Here is a 21,416-nt window from a genome sequence, read left to right as displayed (position 1 = left end):
AGACCTTGGTAGTCTCGGACAACAGTGAGTCACATGAGACCCAAAAGTTTACAGAGTAAAAATTATTACGACTGTGGGGGAACAAATAATCCCCAGGATTGAGTTACGTAAGCTTAGGTCATATATGTTTAAAACAGCTACGTTCCTTTTGATTTTTGAAAACGAAAATATTCTGCATCATTTCTGTAGAGAGAAAAAAAAAATACTGTCAAATTTACATATGTCACCAGAGAAGTTTTACTGTGAAATATTAGCGCAATCTGGTGACAACACGGGCTTAAGAATAAATCGCCGGCAATTGTTCATGGCAATTCTTTTAAATTCTTTACAAATATCAGCGAATCGACACTGAAATATTTCATTTTTCGTTTGATATAACGACGTTCCCAATAAAATATCGTTTTTATCGAAATCGGAGGATGAAATACTCTGGTAAATTCTGTCTGGTCTAACGGAATGAGCGAAAATTTCCACTTGCAACAGTTTTGTCTGTGATATGAAATAAATTAAAAAAACCATAACAGAGAAAATAATTAAAATGTGCATATATCCGCCTAAATGTTTTATTTTTCTTAGGCTTTCCATCGACCATACTTTTAAAGAGGTCGTTCATCATCTGTCAATAATTATCAAAAGACATCAGCATTAACCAACCACACTTCTTCCAGTTCAGTAATAGGTTTTCATTCGCTTGTCTCCCTCCCGTTTGTACTTCTTGATCTACCTTTTCCTTTCTCAAAGAAGTACAAAATTCTCTCTCTCTCTCTCTCTCTCTCTCTCTCTCTCTCTCTCTCGTCGCACTTCCCAACCTCCGGAAAACTCAGAGAAAAAATCTGTCTCATTTGGATGACGCGACTTTCCCTTCCCCTCGTATTCCATCAAGAACAACTGCGTCTTTCTTTCCCCCTTCTCCTCTTTCTCGGCGTCTAATCTCAAGTTTCCCCTTTGGAGCGACGTCGTGTTTCCCTATCACCTTGTTAATCTTCACCCTCCTTTCCATTTCATATTTCCGATTGCTTCCAACTTTCTCTGCTCTTGTGACTAATTAACTCATTCGCGGTCCGTTCGAACGAGTTCTACTGATTTCGTCACCTCTATGTTGACATGAATAGAGGCAGCATAAGGACGTAGAAAAATGAGTGACACAGAGAAAGGGTGAGAGAGGGTGAGCGAGTCTAATTTTATGTAGCGTTACCTAAAAGAGCCTTTGAATAACAAATGATTCTCTTTAAAAAAAAAAAGACCTTGGGTGTAAACTTCAGTTCACCTATGAAACACACATAACGGTAAAATTCAAATTAATTGTAAAAAAATTAGTACTACCTCGTTGCGAAAACTTCACAATTGAGATTTACATGAATAAAAAAAACTCCACAATGGAACAGACACCAAAACCTAACTCCTGTCAGAGTTCAGGAAAACAACGGTTAAATCTGAGAAATCTAGAAGCAGAGAATATACCCTATCTTCTGAAAGGTTTCAGCCCAGCAGAGCGAGGATTACCTCATCCTAGCTCTCCCGTTTTGACAGTATACATTCTGACGAAGGAATAAACACCCACGTCTAGTTTTACTCTCTTCTTCCCCTCACTCTCCACCCTAGCTCAGACCCACAACAGTCGTCTGACAATTAAGTACATAAATCACTGCCCAGGTCAACAGAAACTCGCTGGATTTAAGGGAACGCACCCATGTGTCTCTTCTCGTCCGGCTCGAGACTGAAACAGAGAGAGAGAGAGAGAGAGAGAGAGAGAGAGAGAGAGAGAGAGAGAGAGAGAGAATGGTGGGGGAAAGAAAAGTGGGGGGAAAAAAGAAAAAAAAAAAAAAAAAAAAAACAGGACAGAAAAGGGTGTTTCATAAAGTCTCTTTTTAGACGTCGAGGAAACTTCTCAAAAGATAATTTAATCAGCAGTGCTTTATCCAGGCCAAATCTTCTTTCCTGAGAAACCTCGAAAAATGGGTCAACATCAAAGGGTGCCTCACTTCACTCAAAGAATAAAGTCAGAGGGGTAATCATTCCATAGAAGACCTTTTTTTTTCTTTAATGACATTCTCCACTTCAAAAATACAGCACCAGTCGTCCATAGATCGATACAGAGATCATCCCATTATACACATATACATTATATTTATATATATAATTATATATATAATGTATGAATATATATAAATATATATACATATATATATATATATATATATATATATATATATATATATATATATATATATATATATATATATATATATATATATATATATATATATATATATATATATATATTCGGCAAATTTTTCCTTCCTCATTGCTTAATTAAAGTTAGCCTCACCTTGAATCACACCCACCTTAGTCAACCAATTACCACGATCCCAATTCACTACTAATGGTCAACAGAGGCACAATGTAAGGTTATTCATAAGGTAACGTGTATGTATGTATGTATGTAAATTACATACGCATGGGCAAACGGTTCTACATGAAACTCGAAAAGCCTTCCTTACATCAGTTCAGTTTCGTTATCCTAGCTAAACAGGAAGTCGGTGCTGTAAGAGACCATTTGACTTATTGAAATGATTTTGTTCCATTATTTGGCGATTGGTGAGTACTTCATCATCGACGCAGCAAATACATAATGTGCTAGAGAACAATTCGCTTTAAATCATGTACCAAAAAGATAGATAGTCTTAACAAGAAGATAGGAAGTTTGTTTGTTTACCTTTTATTTTTTATGCAGAGTCCCCCTTGCTATTTTGATATATTTATTTTCTATTCTTCATAAAAAATTGCACGACAATTCTCGCATCTGACTCCTATTTTTCTCTTGTCTGCGGTAATTTCTAATCTGAATAATAATAATAATAATAATAATAATAATAATAATAATAATAATAATAATAATAATAATAAGCCCTTGCCGCAAGTTTTCAGTTCCTATCGAACTAAACGCAGTAACTCTGTAATATTCATATTGATATTCAAACCACTGGCTTACAAAACACACACGTGGGTTTCCAGGCGTGAAGTTCTCTATGTAAACTACAATAGAAAAATGATGAATGGGCACCACAGCTATACTGTGTGCCGGAAGTGGTGCTGGCTCTCTGGAATAATCGGGATGGGACCAGGGAGGAAGTTCGCGTAATTACTTTAAAACTGGGTGACACAACAATTTCACATATACCTCTGCAATGACGCCAGCTTCGCTTCTGAAATGTGTTATTTTAGATGCCAAAAGATTCTTATGACTGCGATAAAACTACTGTAAGTGCTCGAGGATTTGAGAGTTACATGGCATCTCGCCAGCTGTGTGTGGATAATACCGATTCGGCACAAAGTATAAAAAAAAAAGGGGGACCAGTTTATATACAGCGCAATATATGACCGAATCAGTGACCTACGCTCTGAAAAGACTACTTGCCCCTAGTTTGTGATTACTATAGTTTATTCCTTACACTTCGGTTTTTACATTTCGAAAGAGCGCTTTTGACATTATACGCGTCTGGTTCCAAATCTGAAGTTTTCCAAGGGGAAATGCTTATAAAATGTCTACATTTTCATGGGCAGTAAGTCTTATGGACAATTCTTAGCAATACTATTCCTATGTTGATAAATATTTCAAAAGGCATTCTTAGGAATATCAAGTACTTGTCGGTGAAGAATTAAATATGCTTTTGAAATTCTGTCAAACGTTAAAGATTTCCAAGAGGAAATCCCTCTGAATATTGTTCCAAATGTCATGAGCATTGGTTCCACAACTGAGGATTTACATGTGTAATTTTACAATTACTTTCCCAACATTTGTTACTCTTTATAGTGGGAATTTTAATGAATTCATTTCCATACTTCAAAAACTTCCAAGAATAATTTCTTGGAATAAATGAATTAAAATTCTATGAATGTTTGCAAGGTCTATTCGTATGAATATTGTTCCCGATTTTGTAAAGACTTCCAGAGGCATTCTTATGAATATTGCTACAACATCTGGGGAGATTTATAGGCTCAGTTTTTATGAGAACTGTTCAGCATTTGTGAATGGCAAAGAAAGTTTTATTAATGCTGTTTCTAACTTTCTCAAGATTTCCTGGATAAATTCTAATGATAAATACTGAAAAATGTTTGAATATTGATTCAAACCTCATAAATATTGTTCTAAAAACTGTGCATGTTTCCAAAGGCAATCCTTATGAATAATTTTCAAATTTATAAACATTTTACATAGCAATTCCGTTAAATTCTGTCTCTGTAACGGAGATTTCCAAGGGAAATTCGTCTAAATATAGTTCAAAAATTTCTGACGCTTTCCAGAGCAATTATTAAAACCGGATCCAGAATTTTTAATATTTTCCCGGATAATTTATATAGATATTGTGCGAGTATTTGGCAAATACAAAAGGGAGATAACACTGCCAAAACAACTATGAAAGGGAGAGGGAGTTAAATTCGGCAATAACAATCCATCCTTCCTTAAATAATAAAGAATACAGATATTTCTTAATGTTGGATTTACTATCAAAATATTTATTTATTTTACTGAACCGCCCCCAGTGAAAGATGCATCTCTGCAAAAAACATACAAAGGCTTTAAACGCATGTTTGCTGATCTATAATTTTTTGATGAGAAAGTTAAAAGACTTCCTTTCTTTGGGGATTATAATTAATTAGTGTACTTCATTACCTACCCGGGCAAGAAGTTGAGAGACGGGTATGTTTTCACTCTGTGTCAGTGAGTGTGCTAAAAGATTATCTCACATACGATTCAACAAAATTGGATAAAACTCCCTCGAAATAACTGATATTTCAGGGAGTAATGGCTTAACAGGCGTGATTGTATTCAAGGCAACAATTCTTCAAGTCTGGGGCTATTTATCCCTAAACTGAATCATTGTGAAAGAGCTGTCTAATGAATGAATATATCTGCCAAGTTTTAGACTATTTTGTCTACAGGTTCTTGGGGTATTTTGCTAACACACTCACAGAAACAAAGGAAAAACATTTTAACCTGCTCTCTATTAAGCTGACAGAGGCAAGGAAGAACATTTGGGAATAATTATTCCTCGAGAACAGAGGTTTTTCGGACACTAATTATGGGATGGTGGCCATTCTCTGCCTTCAAACATTACACAGCAGTGAAAGTTTGACTTGAAATATTTATGTGAAGACCTGCATGTGCAACTGCACAGATACAAATATATATGAACTAAAAGAAATAGATTATATATATATATATATATATATATATATATATATATATATATATATATATATATATATATACACACATACAGACACAGACACAGATACATATATATATATATATATATATATATATATATGTATATATATATATATATCTGTATGTGTATGTACGCATATTGTAACTTTCGCTAATAAAGAAACGTATCCAGTAACTGTCCTGGCAATCCAACGCAAACTGTCAATACAGTGAGGATGGGTAAATATTTAAAGGGAATTCAAGAATTATGGAGCGAATTTAGTTTAATAATAAAGTACAGCTAATCTTGTTCAGAATAAAAGAAGGGATTACAAATGCAATTTACGTGCAATTCATGCAATCCTACGTTAATGGACTAAAAAAATACTGAATATTATCAATAAATTATTTTACACATACACACACACAGAGAGAGAGAGAGAGAGAGAGAGAGAGAGAGAGAGAGAGAGAGAGAGAGAGAGTCTCAAAACTTCATTAGAAACATGTAAAATTGCTTTGAGAAAGTTCTCGGGAGATCCTTAACTCTTATTAACTGCTTTAAACCCTTCGAGAGGAGATACGAGTTACAGATAAAAAAAAAAATATATATATATATAATACAAAAAGCAAAAACGAAACATGATAAAATGATAAAATCCAATTCCTAATCTAGCATTCTACTAATCTTTCACTGACAATCAAAAAAATACCTCCGCCTCCAAGTTCTTATTTTTGAGAGTTTAATTAATTGACACTGAATCATTACCTAAGAAACAGTCGATCAAGAGGAACCTTATATAATGATGAAAGGAGGGGAAGCATGAAAAAGGTAAATAAAAGTAATCCCAGGATTTTACGATATCGGATTTTGGCCGATGAGTCAGCGACGTCGTAAGCAATGATGAAAACTTGATTGGGGTCTCTCTCTCTCTCTCTCTCTCTCTTACTACTTCTACTTACAATCCGTTAAGGGTATTGATCTTTGGATCACTATGAACTCTAGAGGAACTTAATAGGGTGGGGGAAGGGAGGCGAGTATAAGTGTCAACTTTGTTTTTTATGAGTTTCTCTCTCTCTCTCTCTCTCTCTCTCTCTCTCTCTCTCTCTCTCTCTCGACCAGGCGCCCCCATTCCTGCAGATCTCTCAAGCTGTTACCACCACCACCAGAGCTAGACCAATAAACACGTTCATACGTGTCCAAGGACGAAACGGTTGGTAACAAATTGGCTGTCAACAAGCGACCGAACGCATAAGCATCACGGGAGGGTCAGACTAGCCTCTAAAAGCCTTACAAAACAACCATCCTTCCCCTGCCTTTTTATTAGTTTCCTGTAAAACAAAACTACTGAGATGGCTGTTTGTCTGTCCGTCCGCACTTTTTCTGTCCGCTCTCAGATCTTAAAAGCTACTGAGGCTAGAGGGCTGCAAATTGGTATGTTGATCATCCACCCTCCAATCATCAAACATACCAAATTGCAGCCCTCTAGCCTCAGTAGTTTTTATTTTATTTAAAATTAAAGTTAGCAATGATCGTGCGTCTGGCACCGTTATAGGTGCCAACAACACAGGCCACCACCGGGCCGCGGCTGAAAGTTTCACGGACCGCGACTGAGAGTTTCATGGGTCGTGGCTGAGAGTTTCATAGAGCATTATACGCTGTACAGAAAACTCGACTGCGCCGAAGAAAGTTCGTCGCATTTTTTACTTGTTTTTATTTTTATCAGGCTCTAGCCTTCCTGAAGCCTTTCCCCACAGTCAACTTCCTCCAAGACTTTCAATGACGGCCATCCTCTCTCTATAAGCCTTTCAAATAGTTCATACTCCTTCAAAGATTTCTTACTAATATAGCCACTCTGTCGAAAGACTTTCACAATAGCCATCCTCTCTAACCTTTCTAAGACGTCCATCCTCTTGAAAGCCTTTCAAGCCAGCTGCCCTTCGTAAAGACTTTCAACGTGTGGGTCACCTACTTCTTTTCCCTGATGACTAATGACGGCGTTGGGACGAAAATATTTTTACGTAGTTATTTTCTTTACTGGGACCTCTTTGGGGGAAAAAAAGCCGGCTGTAGAGAACACCAAATAGCTTTTAGAAAATTATTAATTACATTAAAAGCCAGGCAGAAATTTATTATTTCATATTACAGCAATAAAATAACAATATACGTTATTTCAGCTTATGGCTGAATAAATATACTAAATGCAGATACAATATACGCATAAAACATTATTATTATTATTATTATTATTATTATTATTATTATTATTATTATTATTATTATTATTATTATTATTATTATTATTAGATGTGGAATACTTTCCTGCTGAACAGTGGAATACCAAAGTTTAAAGTAGAAACTGAATATTATTATTATTATTATTATTATTATTATTATTATTATTATTATTATTATTGGATGTGGAAAACTTTTCTGTTGAACATTACTGCTGTACTGGTCTTCCCTTTCAGGAGCCGTGTAGATCACAGGTGATGGCAGCGGATACTCAACACCACTACTTACTGAACTTTACAAACAATCACCTAACCAAGCCAGCTTTTGCATTATACCAGCAACTCAAGCCATATAACAATAATTATTAATGAAAGTAAATATTCCAAATTTCATTCGCAGACCATAGACAAGTACCACGACCAGGTAAAAAAAAAAAAAAAAAAAAAACTTTACACCTCTAAGGGTCACTTACGCCTTTTTTACGTCCGCTCCTAGGATCTACGTACACTTGTAAGGGTAAATGGCAATCTTCACTTCTTAAGCTACACTACTAGGGTCTTCCTACACCCTTCAAAGGCTACCCTGAGAACTACATACACTTTTTAGGGCCCATCCTTAAGGCTCATGCAAGAGATCACCTTTAAACTCAGCTGCACTTCCTAACATCGCTCTTGGGTCTCCCTATACTCCTCATGTCAATCTACACATTATACGTGCCCTCCTCCGAGTCAGCCTTCGAAAATCGCACAATACACAAAACAAACACAACACACATACATCCAGTCACCCGACTCACGCCCACATGGCCCTATCTTCAGGGATCAATCACGCCAACCCTTCAAGTCCTACTACGTCTCTCAACCCTAATTCCATATGGACAGTTTTATTAAAACTGAAGCATATTTCCATATCGCTTATTATTCAAAGAACGTCATGATTAATACCGTCAAGGTATTGATTCGTAACAGGGCGTTTTTGTAGATCAAATCCTATAGACAAAAAAAACGGTTAATTCTGCAAAGATCAATTATCATCATACTTAGAGTTTTATATACTTTACTCATGCTAACATAAATTTACGTAGCACTTTATACTTTTCATATCCCTTATAAAGCAAAAGTCATTTCACATATGGGAACTGTCGAGTAATAGAAATCAAGGATAATTTATAAATTATTATGTCCAAGAGCTTCGGAATATAAAATCAGTAGTTTCCCATAACTAAAATCCTAATTTCAGAGTGTAAGAAAAGCAAGATGCAACCGTCCCAAGTTTTTCACCCTCAAAAATATAAAAATACACAAAAAATGTTAATATAATCAACACGTGTGTGTACGTGTGAACGCGCGCGCGCGCATGTGTGTGTGTGTGTGTGTGTGTGTGAGGACAAAGAGTGAGAATTTCCGAGTTTAATTAAAAGCAAAACATTCAGCAAGGCCCTTTCACAGGACACTTCAGCTAATGAAATCAAAGCGATACGGCGACACGGTCCTTCCAAATTTGACAACTATCAATGTATTTTTAAATTGTATCAGCGTTTGATAACAATTCAACAGTCGACAGCTCAAACAGCTTATTAAATAGACCTCCTCATAACATCTCGAGAAAGGAAACTACATTACCTCCGTCACGGAAGCAGAACTGAAAAAATCAGCTACGAGGAACACAACAAACCGAAATTGGATACAACCTTCATACAATATCTTCCTCGTTGTTTCATCCACAATGAGTCACTGTACCAGCGGGTGAATCGCTCATTACCAGATCACAGAGAGGGAGAAGGAAGCTCGCCTCTTCCCAACCCCGGTATACCTTTGACTTCTTTAGGGCTAACGTCCTCTCCCCTTTAAAAATCTACTATCATACATCTCTTCTCTATTGCACCATACACACACCCGTAATAGGTCACAATAAGTCACAATACACCAATAGTGATAATTGTGATTATACAATGATGTATCTTTTAATATAATATTTGTTATACAACAATGTCTATTTATATATTAAGTATATTAAGATTATTCTCATCTTCAACAACAAAATATTATAAAAATCAACTATCCTCAAATCGACGGAATTTCATATTCGAGAACCGGCAATAATAAATAATAAAAATATTTAAAACGAATTTCAAATCACTATAAGGATCACATAACACACTTTTCAATACGTTCTGCACAAGAAATCCAACTTAAATTTTAAGATTTATCTTTCAGCGAGGCAGCACAAACAGAACAGATTCACCGGTATTATTCCGCAGGAAATACCGATTCCGTACACAACATAACGCCAAAAACAGGCCATGAGGATTTCCAGGAAACCCAATATTTCAGATCCTGATGGTATTAACCGGGGCCATTAAAAGGGACTTCACAATCGGCACCATAATGCACAGAAACTGATTATGCAAAGCCAGACAATTAACAGCATTATGGATGCAAATGTGATCGGTCACATCCAGTAATCCTACTTGACAAATAGTACTTAGCAAGAACCATTCAAATCAGCCTCCATGTTAAGACCACCGGGGCGACTTAAATCAAAGCGGAAATTACCAATGGAGCATGTCCAAATTTTTCCATTTATGTTAGGAAAAATAAACTGGTACGAAATGTGAAAAATGGACCTTATTGTAAAAAAAAAAATCTATTGCTGTATGAGTTCCTGGAACCTAAATTGTCTAAAATGATCTAACATGAAAATAAAACTAAGTCGTAGATCCATTCCTGGAACCTCAACTTGCCTAATAGCGATGAACCTGTAAATGGCATTATGAATATTTAATAGAACCAGAAATTTGAATGACTGGCTATATACACTGAGGATGTTTATTCTTTCCATACTCTTCTGTTTTTTCAGCCGTTCACTACACATCAAAAATATGTGCCAGAAGGTATGAACACTCGCAACAGTTAGTCTAAAAAAATGGAGTGTGAGAGGTTTAGCTTTTAAGGGGGGGAGAAGTCAGAGAGAGAGAGAGAAGTCAATATTTTCTTATATATATATATATATATATATATATATATATATATATATATATATATGTGTGTATGTGTATATATATATGTGTGTATATGTAACCTAAAGCCCATAAGAAAACAAACTTCAGTTCACTATAAAACCACATGTTCGGGGGTTATTTTGCAATTTTCGAAATATCTCGTCTCTTTTCCAGTGTGGGCATGCCGATTCAGACAATACAAATCACGTCAAGTTTTAGTTTGGAAAGTGTAATGATGAAGCAAATAACGTGGGACTTACACAGATGTGCTTTTATTGAATTCATTGAAGTTCAACTCTGGAAAACTATTAATCAACCAGGAACTAGAAAAAAAGTGGCCGCTCCAAAAAAAATGCAGTCCTCATAAAAGGTTAAATATAAAGTTGCCAAAAATAATCTCACCATAGGAACAACATTGTGCCTATACCCTCAAGTTCCCCTAAATATGACCTGAATCCAAGCTGCCCTTGGCAACGAAATCAAAATTACTTTTGAAAAAGACATCTCAGTACCATAACACCATCCTACACGCCACGACGCAGTAATCCTATCTAAGATTCTAAGCTCATTAGATCAAAATCTCTGGGATTTTTCACCAAGGGCCACGGATGACTCAGTGCCCTTACCTAGCCAGGGCCGAGCAAAAGGAAAAGGAGAGAGTCGGAAGGGGCGGGGGAGGGGTGCATTTGTTAGAGGGTGGGGTGGGGCTTCACCAGAGAGACACTGTGGACCCGTCTCATTAAATATCAAAACGGAAGCTGTAGGACATATCTACATAATCTTTCCATGACTTCGAAGAAAGAAAATAGCATGGTGATAACACTTTTCTATAAGCAAAAATATCCGAGGCAGGTGAATGAAAAGGTAATTTTCATCCATTGATTCCTTACACCAAAGGAGCCTGAAGTATAGTATTTCCCAGGCGATAATAAATTAAGCAAATTAGGCAGAGCCACAATATACATAGTATATAGCTGATCTAACACCTTTTTCTTAAATTCACCAATTCCTCATAAATGAATCCGCTATATTAAACAACACTATCATTCGATAAGGAAATATGAAATCCAAAGGATCTTACATCATGAAAACGAGCTTATTACACAAAGTCACAAGCCTCCTAATGCCCCCTGGGAAGGTGGGTGGCAGGAGGTAAGTAATGAAAACTGTGGTATAATGAAGACCAAAATGGTTACCTCATTCTTTAGGAAATAATCTTAAAATTATTACAGTAACAGACTTTCAGTAATCATTCAGCTACTGAACAGCACTAACAAGCGACAAAGAATTGTATGGCTTATTAATCAAAAGATGGAGAATAAGATCATATGGTCAAGTCAAAGGGTCAAGAATCATGAGGTCAAGGATTAAGGGATCAAGATCCATAACATGCTCAAGAATAAAAATGTCAAGAATGATATTGTGAAGGGTCAAAGGATCAAGTTTCATATGGTCAAGGGTCAAAGGATCAAGTTTCATAAGGTCAAGGGTCCAAGGATCAAGTATAATATGGTCAAAGTGTTCATGAAACATACGATCAAGGGTCAATGGATAAAGAATTATACGATGATGGATCAAATGTTCAAGAATCATATGAGCCAGAGCTAAAGGTTGAAATATCAAACGATCAATGATCATGTGATCACGAAGCAAAGGATAATGAAGCAAATGACCACGGATCAGAGTATAAGGAAGCAAATGTCCATGGATCAAAGGGTAAGGACGCAAATGGTCACGGATCAAAGGATACGAAAGCAAATGACCACAGATCAAACGATAAGGAAGCAAATGGCCCCGGATCAAAGGATAAGGAAGCCAATGATCATGGATCAAAGAATAAGAAAGCAAATGATCACAGATCAAACGATAAGGGAGCAAATGATCACGGATCAAAGGATAAGGAAGCAAATGATCACGGATCAAAGGATAAGGAAGCAAATGGTCACGGATCAAAGGATAAGGAAGAAAATGATCATGGATCAAACGATATAGAAGCAAATGGTCACGGATCAAAGGATAAGGAAGCAAATGATCACGGATCAAAGGATAAGAAAGCCAATGTTCACGGACAGAAGGGCAAGGAAGCAAATGTTCATGGATCAAAGGATAAGGAAGCAAATGGTCACGGATCAGGGATAAGGAAACAAACGATCACGGATCAAAGGATAAGAAAGCAAATGATCACGTATCAAAGGATAAGGAAGCAAATGATCATGGATCAAAGGATAAGGAAGCAAATGATCACGGATCAAAGGATAAGAAAGCAAATGTTCACGGATCAAAGGATCAGGGAGCAAATGATCACGGATCAGAGGACAAGAAACCAAATGTTCACAGATCGAAGGATAAGGGAGCAAATGATCACGGATAAAAGGATAAGGAAGGCAACATTCACGGATCCAAGGATAAAGAAGCAAATGATCACGCATCAAAGTATAAGGAAGCAAATGATCACGGATCAAAGTATAAGGAAGCAAATGATCACGGATCAAAGGATAAGGGAGCATATGATCACGGATCATATGCTCCTTTATCCCTTATCATGGTCAAGAGCTAAAAGGTTCAAATATCTTTCAAGAAATAAAGAATCATGTGATCACGGCTCAAAGGATCAGGGATCATATGATCATGGGCCAAAAGATCAAGAATACATGATCACGGATCAAAGGGAGACAAATTACATAATCAAGTGTTAAAGATTCAATTATCAGAAGATTATAAGATCACGATTTAAGGATCAAGAGTCATGTGATCACAAATCAAAGATTCAAACGATCACAAGTCAAATGGCCAAGATTCGAAGGATGAGACTCCAACGTAAATTCACCAAGATTCAAATGAAATCCTCTGTACTCATTCACATAGTTGAATTTCTGCGAACACAAGCGACAGTAAGGAATCCATATACTAGTCTAGAATAGGTATAAAAAAAATAAAGATGTTCTTGTCTAAGAAAACGGGTTCAAAATAAGAAGGCAATATGTATCTGTGGAAGGCTTAAAAACCAACTATGATCTATGCATGGTTTTTAGAGACCAAATTTTTATGGGGTTTGAAATGAAGCCCGAGATAAACCTATGATTGACGATTCTTCGTAAAATACTGAAAACCGCACACCTTCATGACACAAATTAGTAAAAGCACTCGAAAAAACACACAAACCAATAAGTGAACGATCGGTAGGCGTGAGGCCTCTCTCCTATCTTTCTGACAGTAGAGTAACTGGGAATCGATAACCCGCTTACGACTGCACGGTTCAATGATTCTCTACTTCTAGTGTGAAGCTTTGGAACTCTTTTCGTGCTCCCGTTTTTCCTGACTGTCGATTTCTTCATGTTTAACCCCAGTCTTCTTCAGCTGTGGTTGGCTAGTTTACTTATACTGGTCTTATGTCAACATGGGTCCTTATTCTAAAAAGTCCCGAAAATATGGTCAAGTATCAGAGAGAGTACGCCTGGTCTAGACCTCCGGCCTCTGTCCAATGATCAAAGACGAAGCTTCCCTCCTTTTTCCTTTTTTTTCCCCCCCTTCGGGCCTAGCACCTAAAAAAATTAAAAAGGCATACTGTGGGCCGTCCCTTTGACCTTTACTTTTATGAAATAAGTTCTCTTCAATTCAATAAACATCAAAGTTACAGCACTAGATTTTGTCTGCAAGACAGCATAACAATACCTGCACTGCACAAATCCATCGTCTTTTTTTTAATTCTCAAGGCCACATCTCTCTTTCCACTAGTGACAGACGAAAGTTTTGATACGTTAAAGGTATATGTCCCTCAGAACACAAACAGTGCATACACAACCACATTAAGCACAATGACTTATCTCTTCTTACCACCTCTCTCTCTCTCTCTCTCTCTCTCTCTCTCTCTCTCTCTCTCTCTCTCTCTCTCTCTCTCTCCTCCATTCCCAGCTGCAGTCGACTACCACTAGGTAATATTTCACAGTAAATAAAGACAGTAAACAAAGACTTCTTGGACTGTTAAGGAATCGCCCATACCGCTCCTCTCCTCTCCTGGATCGGTGATCGAACGTGGATTTTATGATTATGATCCGAGAGTGGTACTAATCACCATGAGGGCCACACACACACATACATACACACACACACACACAGAACCCGAAATAAGGTTTGTATATAACGAACATCAGTTAAAGCCGCTTACATTCAAATTTATTTTTTTTAATGCAAATAAAATGTTGCTAAATTATTATGCTGAAGAGGTGAATACCTCCTTATTCCAACACCATCTATATATTAGCCAAACCATTCAAAAAGAGTTTACTGGTCATATATCAATCTTAATTATTGGGATTGCCACAAAGTCCTCTTAATTTCTCTATTTCCTGTAATTTTTGGACGCGCTTTTCAACTGAAAACCTTGATATTCAAACAGAAATGAACGGAGAAATTCACCTTCCGAGGTGGGATTCGAACCCATACTGATAAGTAGAACAAAGTAGGTTGGCTGTTTGGTTTAGATTTAGCCGGCCCCTTGCCAGTACAGGGCCTTGACCAAAGGCAGCCCCTAAGTGTAGTATCATATGAACGGAGTATAAGGCCTGGTGTGGACCTCTGTACTATGTCCAACCAACGAAAACGAATGTCATTTTATTTTTCGAATTATTTTCTAAAATAATAAACGACAAAGTCAGCTGGAGACACCAATTCCTAAGAGGTCATCAGTAGAAGGAATTACACAGAAGTGAACAGAGGATAGTCAAGAGGTCATCCGATTAGGAACTGACCCTCACTACACTCATTTTTATATCACGAAAACTCAAACTTCGGTTTGTACTTACTGCAACTGCATGAGCTTGGAGCCTCTTGACAACTGATAATGGCAGGCTCAATATATTTAATATATTTAGAGAGAGAGAGAGAGAGAGAGAGAGAGAGAGAGAGAGAGAGAGAGAGAGAGAGAGAGAGAGAGAATAAGACTTGTCACTTTCAATCTAATTTTTTCCTTTCCTGACCAACAATCGGTAGTTATCAACCTGAAAATGCAATTAAGCACGGCAAATTAATGTATTTCCTAATTTTATCGAGAAGTAAAGAGAATCACGGTGAAATAGCATTATTTAACAGCATTATGTAACACAATCATAATCACTTATGTTGAATCTTAAATCTTTACTCGACAAGATAAATATCCAAAGTAACGAGTTTAACACAATAATTTCAAAAGGCACACGAACCATGCTTCTCTCGGGTCAGAAGCAGTAATAAAAACGAACACAAACTATTGCCGGAAAATTGGACGCTCTCCAAATTTTGCGACCTGTTACTCCTAAACCAGACTGCCTTACTATACGCCAGTTTTTTTTTTTATAAACAAAAACCTTAGTTACAAAATTTCTAAGCGACAAAGAACATCTGGAGAAAAATCAAATAATTCCTGAAAATTTTCATTAGTACACAATAAAACCACACCTACCATAAATAATTTAAAAGGTAATTTGAAATTACGAGCAATTTTTTTTTATGGTAACAGTCCATAAATATATCAAAGGACAAGATGGCAAATGCTAGACGTGTACAGAATATCCTCTGGATAGAATTTAGATCCAAAATAGCTTGGAAAGACATTGAGTGGTAAATGATAATATATAAAATGACCTGTGTCTGGGGCCATTTAACATTCACCACACCAAACTGAATATTGAAGTAAACAACAACAGAGAAAACTAGCCATGCAAGTGGAGAGTTACTGATGCCATCATCCATCACCCCTTTACATTTAGGCATCAGCTACCGTACGCGTGTTGGAACCCAGTGGCTATTTGTAAACATGTCAACGCTAATGAACAGTTTTCCATAGGTTGGAAAACATGCAATTCCAAACGCAAAGGTTTACAGTATTGGCTATGAGATCCGCACGACCGTCAGTGTTTACACACAAAGAGAGAGAGAGAGAGAGAGAGAGAGAGAGAGGCGTCAAATTCATTAGCGATTATAGAATACAATTTATACTTAGGAAAAATTCTGGTGAAAGAGCAATAGACACGCCAAACCAGGCAGGCAGGAGGGAATGCAAAATTCTGGAAAAACAAAGATAAATGCAGAATGTAAAGAGAGATGGTCGCATTCACTGAGAATCACAAGACTTGATTAACCCTATGCCAAATTCAAACCGGCAAAATTGGCAATAAATGCCTGCGTCTGGGAGGGCTTCGGTGTTTTGGAGAGAAGCAAAATAAAACGGGACATAACGAAAAAGGATCAATAGATTGGGAAGATTACAAGGCAAGGGCTGAAAACACAGCGGACTAACGCTCACACCACTTCATCTCCCGACAAGAAAGGATGCCCCGGGAAACAAACGGTACGGAAACAGCGCTGTCGCAATAGCAATTTTAGCCGATTATCCAAACACGATCACCACCGATAACAAGAAAATTAAAATTCAATCACAAGCACCAGAAAGAGTAGTAATAATAATACGAAAATATTAAAATTCTAAAGCAATAAACAACACAGAAAGACAACGCTAGGAGATAAAATAAACAATAAACTATTGGTTTAAAAAAAAAAAGAGGCGAAGTGAAGTAAAAAGAAAAAAAAGGAAGTCAAATAAAAATAACTGCAGGTCAAATAAAGATCATCAATTAATTCAGCGGCAAGGATGGCCAAATACATCTCATTGTAAGTATAACTTGTGTGTGTGTTTATGTGTTTGTATGAGAGAGAGAGAGAGAGAGAGAGAGAGAGAGAGAGAGAGAGAGAGAGAGAGAGAAATGAGGAGGCAGCCGTCGCGGCTTGAAAAGGTGAGTTTTGGAACTTAAAGAAGATAGACGTCAAGGAAGAGAGAGAGAGAGAGAGAGAGAGAGAGAGAGAGAGAGAGAGAGAGAGAGAGAGAGAGAGAGAGAGAATCACAGGAATAAATATCACGAAGATCAACACAGATTATAAAACTCATGTTACCATAGAAACCGTGACAGAGAGAAGAAAACAGACATATCTAGATATCATGCGACATCAGTGGATGTACAATTGTTTGAACACAAAGAAATGGAGGGGAATTAAGACAGAGAGAGAGAGAGAGAGAGAGAGAGAGAGAGAGAGAGAGAGAGAGAGAGAGAGAGAGTAAAGAGGATTACAGAAAACAACAACTCCCCCCCTCTCCCTTCTTTCCCTCAAGGGAAAAGGAGGGTTTATTAAGGGGAGCAGTGGGGAAATGAAAATGACTACCATGAGGCATGCAGAGCAGGGAGAGCAAAATGGGAGAACTAAAGGGGAATGCACCAGAGAGAGAGAGAGAGAGAGAGAGAGAGAGAGAGAGAGAGAGAGAGAGAGAGAAATCAAGAGTACCTTAAAACCACAGAACTTTCATATAGACTAATAGAACTGAGTCAAGCTTCAGAAGTTCAAGTGTGAATGTGGCAGTGGGCATAGGCTTTTCTTTTCTTGGGCACCACCCACCGACAGGGGAAACGGCTTAAAGCTGAAAAAAGTAAAATGAAAAGCAAACATGGACTTGGTTAACATTCACTTAGTATGTACTATCAGAACGAGAGAGAGAGAGAGAGAGAGAGAGAGAGAGAGAGAGAGAGAGAGAGAGAGAGATGTCATCACCTGGTACGTCAAAAGCTGTGGTACACAGGATGAAGCTCTGGACAGGAACCTATAGTTCAGGACCTATGACAATCCCTATTTTTCTTCCTGCTGATTTAGACTCCGTCCTTCCTCATATTCCTCTGTTGTTGGCTTCCTTAACAACCCAGTCCTAGTGGAAAAAGTCAGGAAACGAAAGGAGACTTCGCATGCTACAAACAATTTGGCGTTGTATCGTGTCCACTAAAGAACAAGAACGGCAAGAATTAAATACTAAACGTTTGAAGTGCAGGAGGGCCTCTTGGCATGAAAAAAGAAAACGTATAACACGGTGGGAAAAAGGTACAAAGTGTGAAATCCAGCGAAAAAGGTGAGCGAACTATTGTGGATTCTTGCGAAATGAGCGGCACACAGCGACAGGTAAGGGAAAGGCCCATGACAATGGAACATCCCTCCTCGCTGCCGCCCCTGGAATTTTCCCCAAACGCTCAGTCATTTTTCACAAATTAGTGTACAGATGAATTTACAACCCTCACGCTAATGAGTTTCGTTACTGCTGCAGTCATAGTGAATCACATAACCTGGCCATCGAGAGTGTCTGTTTATATCATAAATACCATTTAATATGTGGGCATGCAACCTGGAAACCACTGTTACTTTCAGATCATTATGGAAAATGACGATGTTGTGACTGGAAAAAGGCAAAAGTAGATAAAAGAAAACGCAAAGCTAAAATGTTAAACATGACATCTAATTCGTGAGGAAACAATTAGGCCAAGGGAGAACGGAAGACGAGTTGCCAAATCTGTATATATGACGTCCGTCTCCCTTAGGGCCAGCAGTGCCATGACGGGGCCACCATGGCACCATAACGGCAGATTGCATGGCAGCGGCACTGGGTATGAGTGGGCCGCGTGACCCGATAGACCCACAAACAGACACGCGCACACAAACACATACACGCCCATTAAAGATCACCGCCAATCACTCCTTCATCAGCGCAATTCGCCAATTTTCACACCGCGGTTCCGAACGAAAATGATCACTTTTCACTGTCGACGTTTTCTCACCAACGAAGGGACTTGCTCAGACAGACTGGAAATGGAAAAGCACATGGGGGTGAACATTGAAGGGGCTCTCATGCAGACCAGGTTTTGACATCAATCATTGACATTAATTGTGTGATGATCACAAGCACTATTCGGGAACCAAGCACAGCAGACGCTCCATTCCGCCTGTCTAGAGAGCGTCCGACGACGAGTGATTCGCCGTCTCACTTGTATTGAATATGTCACGTCCAGAGCTCGAACACCCGCGAAGAACACCTCAATGCCGTTGCATAAAGACACTTGCACGAGATCATGACGGGGATAGTGGCGATGAGATGGGCTGATAATGATGGTGATGAGGGTGATGGCAGGGATGACCTGTGGGGGCACTTGCATGGCCATACCAACATGAGGCACCGACGGCCAATCAATGGATATGATCTGTATACACGCTGTCACTTGATCGTTTCAGATGTGATAACCGATTCACTTCGCCGTCGGACATTTTGAGGGAAAACACCGCGCAGACTTGGCCGTCATGTTCCTGATGTCCCCCGCGAAAGATGCTGCACGGAGGCATCGGCGCCGGTGTGCGTCTGTGTGAGTGTGCGTGTGTGCCTTGCCTTTCGGGGGCCAAGTGTAATGGAGATGTCTAAATCTTTTTTACTGTGGTGTTGGTGTGCGGGCGGCAGCTCTGAAGGGCTGCGGGTGTGTGGAGTTAGGTGGGCGGAGTAGCGACGTCCCCGGCCCCACACGGACTGAACGAACACCCAACAGCACATCGATCCCCACCGTCAAAACCGGGGACGAGAGAGAGAAAAAGGAAGAGCCAAGGAGAGAGAGAAAGAGAGAGAGTGCGCGCGGTAGAGAGAGAGAGAGAGAGAGAGAGAGAGAGAGAGAGAGAGAGAGAGAGAGCCTCGCGCCTGCTCGACCAACAGCATCGCCAACCCAGCACCAGCCTCACAGCGGTTGCCATGACAACTCTATATGCATACACACACACACACACACACGCACTCACATAAACATACATACGCACATACAGCATCCTCATCGCCACCGCCCAGCTGATATTAAGGGAGAAGAACCCCACCTCTCTCTCTTCTCTCTCTCTCTCTCTCTCTCTCTCTCTCTCTCTCTCTATGGCAACTATTGCCACATACATCACTGAAAATGAAGTTGTCATACATAACTTTGATGCTTTTTTTGCAGCTTCAAAACTCTGTATTTGAAAAACTATTGGTTTAAACTTAGACTTCGAAATCAACTAAAGCTAGTTTTCCCCTCTATAAGCATTTGCTCACTGAGAGTACTTGTCGAATTACTGAATGCTCATAATTTTCATAAGGTCAACAGTAACTAAAACATGAAAGAGAAGTGTACTTAACATGGTTTCAATACGAATTTCTCGGACAAATGTATTTCCATGGATACGCTCAATATTCAGAGATCACGAAAAGACAAAAATAGCTGAAAGCAATTCAAAATACTTCACATGGCTAAAATATATAAAAAAAAATACTACGACAAAATAAAAATGTACTTCACAAGGTTACAAAAATCACAGAAAATACAAATGCATAAAAATACTTCAGGAGGATGGAGATACACAACATCAAAAATGACCTAGAAAGGTTAAATATAAATTTTAAAAAACACCAAGTTCTCATGGCAGTGTGCTCGTCCTCACTACCAGGGACACCTCCTGACGGAGTCTGGCTGTAGATATGTTGTCACGTCCCTCCTTTATAGGCATCCCCCGGAGATCTGAGAGGGATTTGTTTGGGTCGGCGCTGTTGGCCTTCTAGTCGCTGTTACCACGAGAAATGCTACGATATCGATCGCCAAAAATATCGAAATCTCGGAGCACAGTCGTCACAGGCTTCTCTGAGGCAAAGCTCGGATTCGGTAACTTGTCCTTATCTTTTTCCACAACAGGGTCTTTTCCCACTGAGGGGTTAACATCGTTCTCAGACTGTCTTCTGGGACGAAGACGTTAGCCCTGCGCCCTTTCTTTGACTGCTAGCTGCCGTTGATACCCGTTTACAGCTGGGGAGACTGGTGGGGGCAGCAAAGGCGCGAACCACGGACCTTGTGAATACGAGTCCAACGTTCTAACACTAGTCTACTCCACAATATATATATATATATATATATATCCAATTACAGAGGTATGCTTTATCAATGAGAATGAGTGTAAATTAGGAGGTTTTTATATGCATTTAAGAGCCAGACGATATGTCTGAATAATGCTCATTAGCAAGCTGTGTTAAGCAAATTCCCTCCTTTTCTAAATCCACAATATATAAGCATCATTGTCAATAGCTGTTTGTTTTCAGTTTGCAACTAACTTAGCTTGAGTCGCGG

General features: G+C 38.5%; 1 protein-coding gene across 10 annotated transcripts in view; it reads right to left on the bottom strand.

Annotated features, from left to right (window-relative positions):
- Positions 1–21,416, bottom strand: part of LOC136830811 (protein PALS1-like) — a 580,368-nt gene that overhangs the window by 324,890 nt on the left and 234,062 nt on the right. For 2 of the 10 annotated variants that reach the window (XM_067090744.1, XM_067090748.1), the window contains exon 1: positions 19,717–19,842. The exons of 5 other annotated variants lie outside the window; for them this stretch is intronic. The gene's annotated coding sequence lies outside the window, so the exon portion shown is untranslated. Of the gene's footprint in view, positions 1–19,453; positions 19,843–21,416 lie in introns of those variants that run through there. 3 more of the 10 variants (XM_067090747.1, XM_067090749.1, XM_067090746.1) reach the window with 2 other exon arrangements.

Source organism: Macrobrachium rosenbergii, chromosome 47, assembly GCF_040412425.1.
Source record: "Macrobrachium rosenbergii isolate ZJJX-2024 chromosome 47, ASM4041242v1, whole genome shotgun sequence".
Lineage (NCBI taxonomy): Eukaryota > Metazoa > Arthropoda > Malacostraca > Decapoda > Palaemonidae > Macrobrachium > Macrobrachium rosenbergii.
This window is presented reverse-complemented; position numbering and strand designations above follow the sequence as displayed.